Consider the following 16,955-nt stretch of genomic DNA (forward strand, 5'->3'; position numbering starts at 1 on the left):
AAAAAAAAATAGCTACATTGGTAAAATAAAAAGCCAAAACATTTCGTTTTTTAGTTTAGTTTGGAGTTTACAAAAAGAGCCGTCGGGTAAATAAATACCCAAGTCGATGAATTGACTGACGTCTCAAATATCGTGCAGGTCGATGATTCGGGACTCCAGTGTGGGGAGCTTGACGTGTTCACGATTCCTCTTCTTCTTGAGTGCTGCCTAACGGCGTGTGCCACTTCACGATGATATTGGTCCCGGTCTAGCACGGCGTGTAGAGTTTGTGCTGCTGTTGTTAATTGTAGCCATGTTTTGATGTTACTGAGCCATGTCGTTTTTGGCCGTCCTGGTCGTTTTTTCCCTTCGATTTTTCCTTCCAGGATTTGCTTTAATAGCCGGTATTTGTGGTCGTTTCGGGCAATGTGGCCTAGGCAGTAACACTTCCTGCTAATGACGGTCTTCAGCAGTTGCCTGTCAGTGCCCATATCTTGCAGAACTTGTGTATTGGTGGTTTTGGCTGTCCATGGGATTTTCAGCAATCTTCGATACAGCCACATCTCGAAAGCTTCGAGCCTTTTTGTTGCTGTTGTTCACGATTATTAGGATTAATTCGAAAACCGGACACTAGTTAGCTTACTAAATAAACCAAATCGCAGCACAGGAGGAACCTAATACTGAACAACGTATTACACGAGGAAGCGCTGGGTCCATATACCGTCTACTTATAACACAATTACGCTATTACACAACCCCTTATCAGTGCCTGCCTTATTACAGACCAATTCCGACCTTTTTAGCCAACCCTGTGCCCGTTATAAACCTCAACGTTCATCCCCCAAAGTCTCATCACAAGAGAGAACAAATAGACAAACACAATTCATGTGCCCGTGTTGAAACGCCTGTGCGCCGTATGGACCTGACAACTCAATTTCCCTGCACAAGAACACGTGGTCAACCGTATGGGTTGACGGCGACGATATCAGGTGCATGAACACGGTGCAATAATACATCGCTCTGTAGTTTCACAGTAAAATGTGGTCGCACAACTAGCAGCTCGAGGCGCCGTTTTGGTTTCAAAATGTTTATTACGGCACCGTACACGCAACTTGCAGACACTGTACACGCATGCACGTGTACAACACGAAACAAACAAGTCGCGACATCTACTTACGTCAATGTCACAGCTCTGTGGCAACCTACTGGTGAATGGTGAAGGCCTTTCTCCCCACGCCGTGCCGGGCGTGGGTGTTGTTTCGTTGACCACCAAGCACGTTGCCCACCCCTCATTGGTATCGTCGGTTGCCACTGGATCGGTTCAGATATCAAAATTGCAAATAATTGTAGCCATGGGCAAGAATCGAACTCGGGTCACAGAATTAATTGTCCAGCTCGCTGAGCTATGCACCAAGGCAGACTTTTGGGGGCAAGTGCTGTTAGCGAGTAGCACCTATGAAGGCCGGCACGGCACACGAAGGGGTGGGTGGCCAGCATCCCCCCCCCCGACCGCCTTTGTCTCCCCAGTGGCGATGTTTGTACGCACCGCATCCAGGTACTCATTTGAGGCTGATTCGACCTAGGGGAGGCCCAGGACCGGTTCAGATAATCGCCGCCTTTGTTGGCCATGAGCCGGAATCGAACTCGTTTCGCCGGTTTCGAAGCACGCTACCTGCTACACTACAGCTCCCACCACCGCCACACACACACACTTAATAAGATTAAAAAAAAATGTATTGAGAACTAATTTCTTTAGAACTGCTGTTTGTGTTTCGTTTGTCGTTCTTCCCCCGCGCCTCCGATGAGCGCGGTTCGGCTACGTACGGTGCGAAAGAAGTTCAACGTCCACACGGTACAGTGTCATTCCCTCCTCCCGTAGTGCTGAGAAGAGGACCCTTTAAAACGATGGCCACGTTCCACTAAAATCCGGGCCAGTGCGGTGAAGCACGGTCAAACTTGAACCGCGAAGAGTTATTCATTCAACAACAGCAGCCAGCACATTTAATGTTCTTAGGTTTTTTCGGTAAAGTCACGTAGGTAAAAAATTTAAATTTAAATTAATAAAAGCTCATCTCCCCCCCTAAACCAGTATATATACGGGGTAGTATCTCTTGGAATTTCTCATTTACTTGATACAGCGAGCGTGCTGTGACGGTTCCACCTGAAGACGGAAGCTTGTGTTGCCTCCGAAACGTCGTGATTTTTATTTCATTTAACTTTCATTAACTTTAATTTTAAATTTTTACCTACGTGACTTTACCGAAAAAACCTAAGAATATGAATCATTGCAGTCACGAAAGCTTAAAATCTAGAATTAGCGCATTTAATGTTCGATCAAGAGCCTTAGCCCGGTGGGTAACGAGCCTTAGAAATTATCAAGAAAGTCTCAATCTCTGGATTTCGGTGAGTCAGTGTCGTAGTCCGGTCGGCTAACGCAGTCAAAAGATTCAGTTCACTCCGAGTTATTAATGCTGCTGAGAAATCCCCAATATTAGGTCAGTCGATTCGCAAACGTGATCTTCCTGCGTGTACTGCAAGAAAACAAATATAGTAAATTATATGTAGTAAATTACCACAATCTGGCCTCCCGCAGTCCACTGTCGTCTCTGATAAACGACAGCCTGTTCTCCTATAACGCAATTGTTGCGTACCCGAAGAACGCCTCGTTATGGTAAAATCGCGTTATTATCAACAATATATAATATAGGGGTGCATAGCGCTGTCCCGCGATAAAACGTGCGAAATCCCTACGCAGACTGAACAGAGACGAATGCGCGCAGGTAGCATCTAGAAGCATCCAGCAGCATCCCACTGCCTTGTGTGATGACGCTATGCCGAGGCAGCCGTACGATCGCTTATTCCTACTCGCGAGACGTAGTTCCATTCACACTATGAGACCTCCTTTACCAGTGGCAAAATATAGTAGTAGGTTTTTACCCTTTAAACTGGTACAAAAACTGGCACCTTTATACAAGGCATCATGTTTGCAATAACCACAACACAAGCAGTCAAAATGCAAACAAAAAGAAACAACTCTGATAATGATAATGATGCATATCATTATCAAATGCAAACAAAACAACTCTGATAATGATAATGAAGCATATCATTTTTTATAGTAAAATAAAATAAATGATGCATATCATTATCATTATCAGAGTTGTTTCTTTTTATTTGCATTGTGACTGCTTGTGTTATGGTTATTGCAAACATGATGCCTTGTATAAAGGTGTCAGTTTTTGTACCAGTTTAAAGGGTAAAAACCTACTACTATAGTTCCATTCACTCAATCGCGTTATTTCCAAATTCGCGTCCGCGTTATATATATAAAAATGTGTTCCCTTAATACGTTCATCGCGTTATATCCAATTCGCGTCGTGAACGCGCGCGTTGTAGCAGAACAGACTGTCCTAGATTATCTCGGTGTGCGTCTTTCGACTCGCTAATCTCGTCTCGTTGCAGTCGTTGGCGGTTAGTCGTAGTCATCGCCACGCTCGATGATTTTCTCCATTCGTAACCATCGCCAGGGCTCGATATTTTCCGGACCGCTGTTAGGCTTGGCTTGAAGTCAGGATTATTCGCATGAACACCAACTTGCAGGGTAACGCCTATCCATAATACCCAAAGTTATTATTATTATACCCGATAGGTTTTTTTTATAATCCTATGAACAGGCTTATAGTAAAATAAAATAAATGGACTCACCGAGATGGATGGAGGGCGTCAATAATAATTAGAACAATCATAACCAGCGTGCTGGACTGGTTCCGGATGAAAATTAAGCAAAGGTCTTTAATGAAGAAGAAAAATAAGAAAATATGTAACTTTGTTTGACGCATGTGTGTCCGTCACTAATTTCGTGAACACTCCGAATGCAGCGCGATTCCGCGTATTGTAAAGTCACCTTTGCTCGCTTCCACAGAATTGCCTTCGACGAAATTCGCCAAACAAATGCAGCACAGTGCTCACTCACCGCTTCACGTGAAGTTGAAATCCTGTGAAGTTTGCGCAACTTAGCGATAATTTCAGAGGGGAGTGTTTGCGTAATACTTGCAAGTTTCAGTGGCCCTGCTACAGGCAATGTGGCAATACCCTTGTTCGTATAATAAATAGTGTGTATATGGTGCAGTGCAATGTGGTTATCACATTCCAGACCGCTGCCCATTCATTCTACGCTGAGCCGACTTGATTCACTGGAACTACACAATAGTCACATTGAGTTCTATACTTGAACTGGTGGTCTGAATAAGCTTTTGTACATGAAATGCACATCTCTGTGTGTTGTTACATCTGTTAATTTCCAGCCCGCCCTAATTATTATATTGCGATGGGGTTTCTCACCATTTCTAGATCTGATGTATTTTATGCAAGTGCTAATGAGGTTCCTATAGCATATGTAGGAATCCCAGAGGCAGATGGCAGCAGTGGGCATTGATGACTGCGTTGTACTGATGAGTCCCAATGCGCACGAAACGGATCTAAAGTTGCGTGTTTTTTTTCTTCCGATTCGCATATTCTACTGGAGGCATTCATAGACACGTGCGCTCTGCAGAAGACAACACGGTTGTGTGTGCGGGAGATTACGATCGATGTTTTGTGTAAGAGTTCACAACTAAATACATCATTCATAATAAACGTTTTTGGGTTAGATCGCGTTATTTATAAATGTGTCGTAACCCTCCACCACCCGACACGGCCGATCAGTAAAAAAAGTGTCACGTTGACAAAAGACAAATAGTTCACTACTTTAGCCCATCGGTGTGTTGAAGAGTGAATCCTCAACATTTACAATTTTTGAGTAGTACGACGTTTCGCTGGTAATAATATCCAGCGTCATCGGGGAATTCGCCAGAATGGTGAAGCCCTCCACTTGCTCCCGGTCTTAAATAGAGCAGCAGGGTGACGTCATCATTTAACTTTTTTTTACTGATTGGCCGTGTTGGGTGGTGGAGGGTTACGAGACATTTATAAATAACGCGATCTCACCCAAAAACGTTTATTATGAATAATTTTGGTCGCGAAAGCCTACGTGTTAAACTAAACGACATAATAGTGCATTATGTTCTTCATGGCTCGACTTAGTTTTAACTTTTGTGCATTTTGGTGATGCAGGTCACGAGCACAGTGGTTCTTAACCTCGCACCCCTTGGGTTCGCAATCGTAAACAAAACAAAACGCGTAATGTTAATTACTACAGAGGTTTTATGAGAGAAAGTAGTAGTTGTGTAGTTAATTTGTGTTTACGATGTATTTTCCTTCTAAAAAAAAAAACCTGGCCATGCCTTGCACCCGCAGAACTGCAATCCCGCACTCCCATGCGATGGCGTGATGCATCCCAGGTTAGAAACCACTGCCCCAGCAAATGAGACTCCATCCTGATCTCTCTTTAGTTCTCGTCACCTGCTTAAACTAAAATAAACTTGACTTCCCCATGATGCATGTATGCTACTGTCGCTGTGTAGCGTAGCGTCCCGACACGTAGTTCCATGCAAACGCGATAAAATATTAAACTAAACAACATTTTTTTTATCTAAGCAGGTAAGGCTCACTGAGCTACATAGCTCTCTTTTCAGAAGTGACCTGGCCACAGACGGTAAGCTCAATGTCGTGGCTAATCATCGCGTGGAAATGTTTCGCAGCCAATTTATACGCTGAACGCGTGACGTTGATTCTAAATGCGGAGAAGAAAAACCGGAGGACCCGGAGAAAAATCCACGCGACCACGGGAAGAGAGAGAGAGAGACACGCAAACTCCAAGTATCCAGCAGCAGGCGTCAGGGTCGGGATTAAATCCGCGATCTCCTGCATACCAGACGAGGTAGTTAACATCTCGACACCGTGACGCCCATCAACATTCAAGGGGGTTTAGCCCGATGTCAGATCTCGTGTTAAACCAGTCGTGGTGAAGAATGGTTAAATAACCATCGCGGCTAGCAAGGTGCGTGGGGAGGCCCTCATCCACAAGTCAATTGACAAAACGTGCACACAGAACTGTGCGTACCAATGTTACAATAGCAATGCAATGTGGACGCATAGAATCTACAGCGGATGCATCCGAATACCCTGGAGTGCGAGAGCACAGGTTTTGCTCACACCCTGATGACGCTGGCTGTATTCTTCAGCGAAACGTCGTACAGCATTTTCAACTGTTGCTTGCTTTTCAGCATTCTGCCGGCTTTTGCTGATAAATCGAATCAACGTTTATATTTGCCCACCCCACGTGGCAGCTTGATTCGGCTGACTATGTCGGGTGGTGGAGGGTTATACGGCAGTTACAAACAAGTATAACCCGTAAAAACAAAGTTTTTCACTATAAATCATTTATATGCGTGGCGGCTAGAGTCCTCTCGTCCTCTGGCTTGAGATGGCTGCCACCTATGGGTCAGATGATTGCATGGCAGCATTAAGCAATTGGTAATTAAATATAATATTTTTGTCCTAAAAAGTGTAAAATTTTGGGAAAAAAATTTCACGAACATTAATTGTCACGCACAACGAGTCTGTGTGGAAAATGTCAGCTCGATTGGATCACGGGAAGTGGGTTAAAAAAACGACCGAAAGATTTGCACGGTCCAAAGCAAGCAAGCAAGTGAACTTAATTTAAAGGATTTAAAAATGGCATTCATACCAAAGCGACCTAACCCAAAAGAAACTCGTTACGAGTCACAAGGACTGTGCTTATTTAATGTACAGCCAGATGTGTAGTCTTGCAGTTCTGGGCAAGAGGAGTTGCAAGTTGGATGTCTTTTTTCGATTTAAAGCTTTCGTGACTGCAGGGATTCATATTCTTGGTTCTTTCGGTAAAGTCACGTAGAAGGGAAATGGAAAGACAGACAGAGACCTGTTCTTCACATGAGGACGACTGCTTGTGTTGTGGCCGAAACGTCGTGAGAATTGTATTTTATCATGTTTTATTTTTTATTATTGTATCATTTCCCTTCTACGTGATTTTACCGAAAGGACCAAGAAGATGAATCCCTGCAGTCACGAAAGCTTTAAATCGAAATTTAACCAAGAAGAAGTTGGATGTCTCTTCGTTCGGGCTTAGACTGGGGGCAGAGGCAGTCGACAACACGGACGGCTGGGGGAAGAGAGTTGCAGACTACAGACCAGGGGTCGGAAACCAAAATAAGAAGAACAAAATGCGTTCCAATTCAGTCTTTAAAAAAAAACTCAACATTTCAAGAGCGGCGATGCTCTCGCGTGGTGAATACGAGACGGTGGCAGTCCTTAATGAACAGCGGTTACGAAGCAGCAGCTCTTGAAAGAGCCGCACATGCAGCATCGGAGCCGCATGTTTGCTGGCCCCTGCTATAGACGATGCAACATAGGAGAATGAGCCACTTCGCGACTCAGCGATGGCGGTGAATTGGAGGCTTCGAGAGAAAACCACTCGGCATTTTTATTTTATTTTACTGAAACACTGCCTTTGCATTTGAATGCACCGTGCACATTACGCGAGATAAGGTGTACCGATTTTTTTTAGTTTGTTTGTTTAAAAACGAACAAAATGTAGACGCGTTTGCTTTTAAAGTGGTCGGATACGATTAAGCAAAACTAAATAATAAATATATCGTGTTAAGATCTTTTATATATACTACTATTGCAGCGGTGCATTCGTCGCATGCATAATGCACGTTTTATACACACGACTGTTATGCAAATTCCTAAATTGTGAAGAAATGTTTGCGGCATAATTTAAATACCGTCAACCCCCCCCCCCTCTTGTTTTTAGAGAAATACTGAGTGGGATTTTGTGCAATTCAAGGTATCGAGTTTTCTCAGAATTCGCAGCGTTCTGAAAACGGGGATATCTGCTCCAACATATCTCGGACTTAGAGACCGCGAGACGAAACACACCATAGTCCAACTTTTAAAGAAACGATGTTTGAAAAAGTTGGCAATGTGTGTGTGGTGTGTGTGTCTGTGTGTTTGTGACACACATTGTGGGGAGCGGTGGTGTAGCGGTTAGCGCTACGCTGCGCTACGAACCCGGAGACCCGCGTTCGATTCTCGCTCACGGCCAACACCCAGTGACGTTTATCTGAACCGGTCCTGGGCCACCCCTAGGTCCACTCGGCCTCAAATGAGTACACCGGTGCGGTGTGTAAAAATCATCGCCATTGGGGAGACAAAGGCGGTCGTGCGTGGTGTTGGCCACCCACCCCCTCGTGTGCCGTGCCGGCCTTCATAGGTGCTACTCGCTAACAGCACTTTCCACAACAGTCTGTTAAGGCTAGTACATTTGTTTGAGGATGCAGCGTGGTTTTTTCTCTCAAAGAATTCTACTCGATACCGGTAGTTTTACAGGTCGTGGTCGATTCACTGCTGGATGAAGGCCTCCCCACACCGCGAGCAGGTTGTTCGACCATACTTCACCACGCCGGTCAACATTGACGACAACACACAAACTCGACGCATTCGTCGTCAACAACACTGCCTTAAAAAAAGTAAACAAATATATAAAATCAGACGTTTCGGACGATGGCCCTTGTTCACAGCACGTGAGAGAGGTTCAGAGAGGTACCGGCGTGAGCGCTGACATTAAATCGATCGTTCACGGCAGGAAGCCGACAATCTCTGTGGATTTGGACAGCGGCGAATGCACACTCAGTGCGCACACGGGATCATAATCTTGATGTAAGCGGCTTATAGCAGCCCGTGCACCTACATAGCCACGCCTTTTCACGCACAACAAGACACTAAGTGACGGAGACGTCACCACGACGCTTGTGCCAGGCTATGTGCACGTTGAGGCCACGTGAAGTGTCGAACGCCCGCTGGCAGGAGGCCACGGGGCAGACCCAGATGCCAAGGGTCGACTGACTGAGACGACCGAGATGACTGGCTGTTGCACCATCTGTGCCCCCTACTGTGCCAACTTGCTGTGCTTTAGCCACCCGGCTTTCCGCTCGTTGTTGTGAGCGTCGCTCCTCCGCCCTCCGTTGTTGCTGGAGGGCGACTGTCTACAACTGCCCAGCAGCGTCCTTCACGAGCCTCCTCCACAGAGGCCGATCTTAACACCGTTGGTGCCAGTCATCGGCAAGTCCACCCAGCTTCACATTCACGCACACACACAAACACACACACACACAAACACGCTTACGCACCGCGTGTAATGGGGTTGCACTCCGTTAAATAACGATTCTACAGCAATAATTACACAATGCACACGATGCATTATTATCTCAAATCCACCCCCCACGGCGAGATGGAGCGATGGAATCGGACCACGTGTCCCGGCGTAGGGGTGGCTTATTGTTACGTCACATGATCGAACACCGTGCCCGAACAGCACGTAGCGGTACAACCCCTACACGTGCGCGCCAAGAGAGCGAACCTGCACCCTGGCGCCCAATGGCACACAGCACACGCACGCACAAATCCCATCACTCGTACACACACGCACGCGCGCACACAAATACGCAGCAGCAGCAGCAGCAACAGGCTGCGCGATGGCGTCATATTCATCTGGCCGACTCATCCTGCGCAGGGATTACGAGTTAGCTAGGGGGGTCCAGCATCTCGCAGTCAACATGTGGCACACTAACCCCCCCATCCCCCCCGAAAGGGATATGCCGCCTGCATAGCGGCGGGGGGGGGGGGGAGATTAATGCATCCCACCCCGCTTTTTGCGCAGGATCACACATTCTGCGTGCGAGCGCGCAGTGGATTATGATGCCACCGTGACTGCTGCTGCTGGTGGTGGTGGTGCTGGTGGTGGTGGGATACGGTGAACTCGGGAATTATCACCCTCGTGAAGATGATGACGATGACGATCGCCAACTCTGTCCACAAATCGTCTCCCTCCTTCCTCGCCAAGCCGCGACAACTGCAACATCAATAGGCATGTGCTAGGAAGAAGGGCTGTTGCCCGAAACGTCACTTATTTTTTTTTTCTTCTGAGGCCACAGTGTTAGTGACTAATGCGTTGATGTGTGTGTGGGGGGGGGGGTTAAATATCCTAGACGCACCACTTCCAAAGCAAACGGCAGCATCACCTATTAATTAACACGGGGTACGGATCATCATCATCATAATCAGTCGCCACTGAGCGTCTGAACCGTAGAGGCTGTGGAGGTGATGGAGGTAACGAGTGCGCCTAATGCGAGAGCGGATTTTCAAGAATAGTGTGGGGTCATCGGCGCGGACGTTATGATAGGCGGACGTGGGCGACTGAATCAATCGCGAGTTGAATTCGCATAAAAAGCCCCACCCCCTTCCCCCCGTGTCTGTAGAGCAGTCGTAGGCGAAGCTGGTGACTTCGCAAAATCATCGAATCAGGTACTCTGATGGTGGGTAGTTTTAATTCTTTTTCGTTTTCCTATGCACTTCGCTTGATTGTGTAGTAATTACAATGAATATGTCGTCATAATTATTCTTTAAAAGAGCAATGTTGAAACGAAGTTTTTTGCATGTGAAAATATGTTGATTCGTTAATTATGTTATAAGCATGGTGGTCGAATTGTTAGTTGTGTTACCGCACCATATAAACAGAATTATATAACCTCCGAGTTGTTAAAATTCATTGTATCTATTCATCACGAGTATGATATATAACGACCTCAATCATCGTACGTATAAATATTACCCGTCAGCTTATGACCGAATGCATCCTTTGGAATTAATGATTTGGAATTAATAATTTGGAATTAATGATTCCGAATGAATAATTCCGAATGAATCATTCCGATTGAATAACCACGAATTAATAATTACTAATAAATCATTCCCAATGAATCATTCCGAATAAATCATTCCCAATGAACCATTCCGAATGAAGAATAACGAATGAATCATTCCGAATGAATCATTACGAATGAATCATTCCTAACGAATCATTCCGAATGACGCAATTCGAATCATTCGGAACGCACTCGATCTCGTTGGGTCTCGTTCGATTGAACTCATGATGAACAAAGTACAATTCGTGACAAGAACTTGACCTGTAAGGCCCATGTCACGCGTATGGGAGCATTCGGAGTGATTTGCTCATTCACACGCGCGCACACCCACACCCTGGGTCGTGTGTGCGAAACGTGTGGGAGCGGTGGCGGCGCGGTTAGCGCACTGCGCGACGAATCCTTTACGGACCAACATCATTTCGATTTAAAGCTTTCGTGACTGCAGGGATTCATCTTCCTGGTTCTTTCGGTAAAGTCACGTAGAAGGGAAGTAATAAAATAATAAAAAATAAAACATAATAAAAATATTTTATTATGTTTTAATAAAATAATAAAAAATAAAACATAATAAAAATTATTTTATTATGTTTATTTCTTATTATTTTATTACTTTCCTTCTACGTGACTTTACCGAAAGAACCAAGAAGATGGACCAACATCATTTCGGGAGCATCTGAACCGGTCTTGGGCCGCCCCCCCAGTGTCGACTCAGCCTAAAACGATTACCCGGTGCGGTGTGTAAAACATCAGCACTGGGGAGACAAAGGCGGCCGGACGTGGTGCTGATAGCCACACAATCCCGTCATGTGCCGTGACAACATGAATAGGTGATCGCTAACAGAACTACGAACCCGGCGCCCCGAGTTCGATTCCCGCTCACGGCCAACACGAGTGACAATTATATTATCTGAACCGGTCATGGGCCTCCCCTAGGTCGACTCAGCCTCAAATGAGTACCTGGTGCGGCGTGTAGTAAACATCGCCACTGAGGAGACAAAGGCGGTCGGGCGTGGTGCTGGCCACCCGCCCCCTCGTGCGCCGTGCCGGCCTTCGCAGGTGCTCGCTAACAGCACTTTCCCCAGTAGTCTGCTAAGGCTATCCTGGGGGGGAGGGGGGTCGATCTTTGCCTTTGTGTGCGCGTGTGCAATTGCAGCCTCCGGCACTCGTGGGGATCTTGAGCATGGGGTCGCACCGGGGCAGTCTGATGACCGCGGAGAGCAGCGGCCTTCTCGCCTCCCTGGGGTTCGCGGGGGGGCTGGGCCCCCCACCCACGGCACGGCGTCATTCCATCCCCGTGGCCATGGGACGAAGCGGCCCCCTGCTCATGCACGACAGATACTCGCAGCTCACCGCAGAGGTGCCCCCTTGCCAATGCCGGCGTGTGTGTGGGTGCGCGTGTGTGTGTGTGCGTGTGTGTGCATGTGTGTGCGTGTATGTGCGTGTGTGTGTGTGTGCGTTTGTGTGGGTACGTGTGTGTGCGTGTGTGTGTGGGCGCGTGTGTGTGTATGCGTGTGTGTGTGTGCGTGTGTGTGTGTGCGTGTGTGTGTGTGCGTGTGTGTGTGTGCGTGTGTGCGCGTGCGTGTGTGTGTGCGTGCGTGTGTGTGTGTGTGTGCGTGTGTGTGCGTGCGTGTGTGTGCGCGTGTGTGTGTGTGCGTGTGTGTGTGTGCGTGTGTGCGCGTGTGTGTGTGCGCGTGTGTGTGTGTGCATGTGCGTGTGTGTGCGCGTGTGTGTGTGCGTGCATGTGTGTGTGGGGGGGGCTCTGACTTTTTGTGACGCCGTGTGACGAAGGGGGGGGGGGTAAAAAAATCATCCAAAATCGCGTGACGTAATTTATGGACGGCCCCTAAATACTGTGGGATTTGTTTTTTTTACGTAGAATTATATTGATGTGTTTAGCTCTATATGGCACATTGCAACCTCCGGGTGAAAGGCGGATTGGCAGTATGAATTATGATCGTTGATACATGCGGTCACACGCCTTGATATTGTGACAAGAAATAAGAATAGGTTTCACCCTTTCTGGCAATACATCAGGAGGTGTTAAGATATTGAAACACCTTTTGCGAGGAAGAAAATGAAAATGAAGTTTCTATTTGGTGTTTAAACATATTATCACCTGTTTAATTGTCAGAAAGGGTAAAACCTATTTTTTTTTCATACTTTGATACCGGTTAAAAAAAGGTCCCGTTTCTAACGAATCTCATCCAACTCGGTCGTTGTTTAAAGTCCACGCGTCACTCGTGTCACCAAGTCTGTCTCGTGTGTCGTGCCTCTCTCTCCCTCTCACGTCCCACTCCCCCCTCAAACCCATCTCTTGTCCGCATTTCTCCCACCTCGCAACATCTCCGTCACTTCTCCACACAAGCGTCTGTTCTCTCTCACCTCGGCAGGAGTTTTAGACACTCCGTTCTCCTGCAACGCCGCGCGTTGTTTTCATAACGCCAATTGGGTACAACGCGACAAATTTATTTGGGGACGCTTTTTTTATATAACGTGGACGCGAATCGGATATTACGCGATCGAGCAGACAGAACTACGTCGCGCGAGTAGGAACGAGCGGTCGTACGGCTGACTCGGCGTAGCATCATCATCATCACAGTCACACAAGGCAGTGGGATGCTGCTGGATGCTTCTACGCATCTCACGCGTTATCGCGGACTTTGCTTTGCCCTATATTATTTATTGCAACGCGGTGTTGTTCAGGAACGCAACGACTACCGCGTTGTAGGAGAACAGGCTGCACATTGCAATGGGGTGCTCTGAAGATAACTTCTGCTGAAGGCTTCCGGTTGAGCAGCACCACAGCCTCGTGCGTGTCGCGTGTTGATGGGCCCCCTGATCGTCGTAACTCCGGTGCAGGTGCACTTCCTGCACACACACCCACGGCTACGTCACTGGGGAAAATTAGAGATTGTTAAATGATTAAATCGCAACTCCGATTCATAAAACAAAAATTCCTGGACCCACTTTTTTGCGAGCGGGGGAGAAGGCGGGGGGGGGTGGTGAATTTGCGTAACGCGTCCAATGATTCATGGTTGCTCACTTTCAGCGAATAATTTTTTCATTCAAGATTTCCCATGTGTCGCCGGAGGACTGCAGTAGGTGGCACGTGTCTCGTGGTCGCCACAGCCATAGCGAGAGCTATACTGGACGTGGTGTGCCGGGTGCGAGACCGGAGTAGGTGGCACGTGCCAAGCAGTGGCCACAGCCATAGAGATCGGTAGACTGGATGTGGCGTGCCGGGTACAGAAAAATGTCCCCCGGGGGGTCGCCTACCCAGTACAGACAAGTTCAAGTTCAAGTTCATTTATTAGGTATAGCCATGTGAGCCATTCGGCTCTTGAATCGGGTGCAACCGCAACAAACAAAAAACAAAAACACGAACAAAAAACATCTTAAAGTGAATATGTGACTAAGTGCAAACCGAAAATCCAAGAAAAGACAGCAAAATATGGCAGAAAAAAACACCGTGTACACCAACGCTGTGTGCAAAAATCCCAGTGGGATGCAAGTCAAACAACAACCACAAGACAACTTAGATTAAGGCCATCAGTCTAACTCTGTACTACAACAAACAAACATGGCTAAACCAAAACACTTCCAGACGTGGCTGAAACGAAGCCTTTGTCCGTGCGCGTTGCCCCCCCGTTGTCAGTCCGACCCGGACCTGTGGGAGGACTTCACGGGCAGCAGCGAGGACGCGAGCGGGGGACGTTCGTCGCACCGGTCGAGCAGCTCCGTGTGGACGCGACCGAGCGGCAGCGCGTCCGTGAGCGGCTCGCCTCGCCCCGGTGCAGAAGTCGCGGTGGATATCGAGGGGCAGGACGGGTCGGAGAATTCAAGCTTTGTAGACTCGGAGAACGGTGAGATTGTTGTTGTGGTTGTTGTTAAATATGCGTCCCCTCGGACAACTGAAAAGCACCACGGCGGGTCAAGGAAAAGTAGCTGTCGAAACGTCAACGCCGCAAATGTATTCTGAGTCAGCGTTCTTCGTTGCAAGGTCCGCACGGGGCCAATGGCAGCCAACTGGTGGCCTTTAGTGCGGCCCCTGACGCACCCCATCATCATCATCATCGTGCTGCTGTCAAACCTCCACAATGGTTTCAAATGTGTTGGCGGCCCTCACACTACTGATGATGTCTTATCGGCGAAAGTGAAGAACACTGGGATGGAGTGTTTGCTCCATCACTTGCATGGGTTTCCTGCGGGTGATCCGGTTTCTTTCCACGTGTGAAAACATCTTAATATATAGAGGACTCGAGAGCTTGGGCAATTGTTGGTGGCGCCTGCTAACCGCCTGGCAGCCTTCCAGGTTATATGTAGTTCCCACTCGGCGATTCTGAGATGCAATTTGCATGAAAGACACTAAAACAACTAAACATTATTATTATTATTTTCTATGGGACCCTTTTTGCCAATATAAGATTTAAAAAAAACTTGTCTTTACTATTTTTGCCAGCCTTGATCTTTTTTTTTTATCACTATTATCATTACTCTTTGGTTCTTTCGGTAAAGTCACGTATAAAGAGAAAATCATAAATTAAATACTAGCATACGACGTTTCGATTGCAACAAATGCAATCATCATCAGGTACAAATGAAATAGAAACACAAATCTAGTATACTTAGAAATGTAATGTAATACAACAGAGAGTCGGATAACATGACAGTCCACACCCCACCTGGTTAATTACGTTCTTCCTGAGAATGCTAAATTTGAGAGAGAGAGATAAAGCACGGCACCAGAAACATATAGACAGACATATAAGCAGACAGATATCACAGAGATACATAGAGAGAGAGACGTACATAGGCACACAGAGAAACCACGTCTCTGTGTCGAGGCCTTATCATTGACCATGACCTATCCACTGCTGGATGCCTCCTCAAGCAGTCGCCATCTCTCTCAGGGTCCTGGCGTGCAAATGACTGTACACTGTGGATACATTCTGGGTCAAATTCCCAAACTGCTGCGATTTCAGAGACAATAGCCATCGCACTTCTGTCGCTGACTTCCCTGACTATTGTTATCGGCCAAGCTTCCTTGGGAAATCGCGTGCGTTTGTCCGAGCACAACAATAGGCGCATCGGAAAAAGAATAACGCTGGCGAGTCGAAGTCTGTTGATGGGGGTCGTGGCAATGTCGCGTGACTGAATACTGAGTACAATTGTGGCTCTGCTTTGGGTAAACATCGCTTAGGGTAAACATCGCGTTCATCTTCTGTCTTCTTGGCCGTTAGCTTCACACTGCTGGGCACGACAACAGGACGTTGATCATCCATGCTGCTCGCTATTACCACTCTGCACTGACAAGTGTGGTGAAGTATGGGCAGATAATCACCGTGACCCGCACGGCATGATGATCATTATTAGAGCTGCTATAAATGTCCAATTAATAAGCCATTGTGTTGAGCTATCATTTGTGTCCAGGTCGCCTCTGCAAAAAATGATATCTCAGTGGGCTCTACCTGCTAGGAGGACTCTTTGGTACTTTCGGTAAAGTCACGTAGAAAGAAAATAAATTAAATGACAGAATGCGACGTTTCGATTGCAACACAAGCAGTCTTCATCAGGTATAAAACAAACCTAGTGAACTTCTACATTTGAGAGAGAGACAAAACACAGACGCGGAGACACACAGACAGACACACAAGCAGAGAGAGACAACACAGAGATACACAGAGACAGTAGGTCGGATTAAAATAGTTCAGTTTTATTTGTTTCATGTTATAAAAGTGATTTCGATTTAAAGCTTTCGTGACTGCAGGGATTCATCTTCTTGGTTCTTTCGGTAAAGTCACGTAGAAGGGAAATAATAAAATAATACAAATAAAACATAATAAAATAATTCTCACGACGTTTCGGCCACAACGCAAGCAGCCGTCCTCAGGTGAAGAACAGGTCTGTCGGAAAGACAGCGTCTGAATGGGCACCACCAGGCTTGGCAGCGTATATTTAAAAGTGATTTGTTTACCTTTACTATACTTTGCACCCCTATCGTGTTTCTGTGTTGCTTGTTGTTGTAACATTCTGACCCGCCCCTTCTGGACATCTGTGAAAAAAGAGCTTTATAGCTTATCGGATTCCTCCAGTATAAATTTAAAAAAATACATTCTGATGGAGATGCTCTTATCTAGTAGTCGGTTGAAAAAAAAATAGGTGTGCGTGGACATGGACACACACGAGCACTGACGGGGATAGAACTACACAGTCCACTTGTAGTATTGCTATTCGCATTGAACAGGGTCCCATAGTTTACGTGGAGTACGCTTGCCAATAATATGTCGTTAT

Source organism: Lampetra fluviatilis, chromosome 29, assembly GCF_964198595.1.
Source record: "Lampetra fluviatilis chromosome 29, kcLamFluv1.1, whole genome shotgun sequence".
NCBI classification, from domain to species: domain Eukaryota; kingdom Metazoa; phylum Chordata; class Hyperoartia; order Petromyzontiformes; family Petromyzontidae; genus Lampetra; species Lampetra fluviatilis.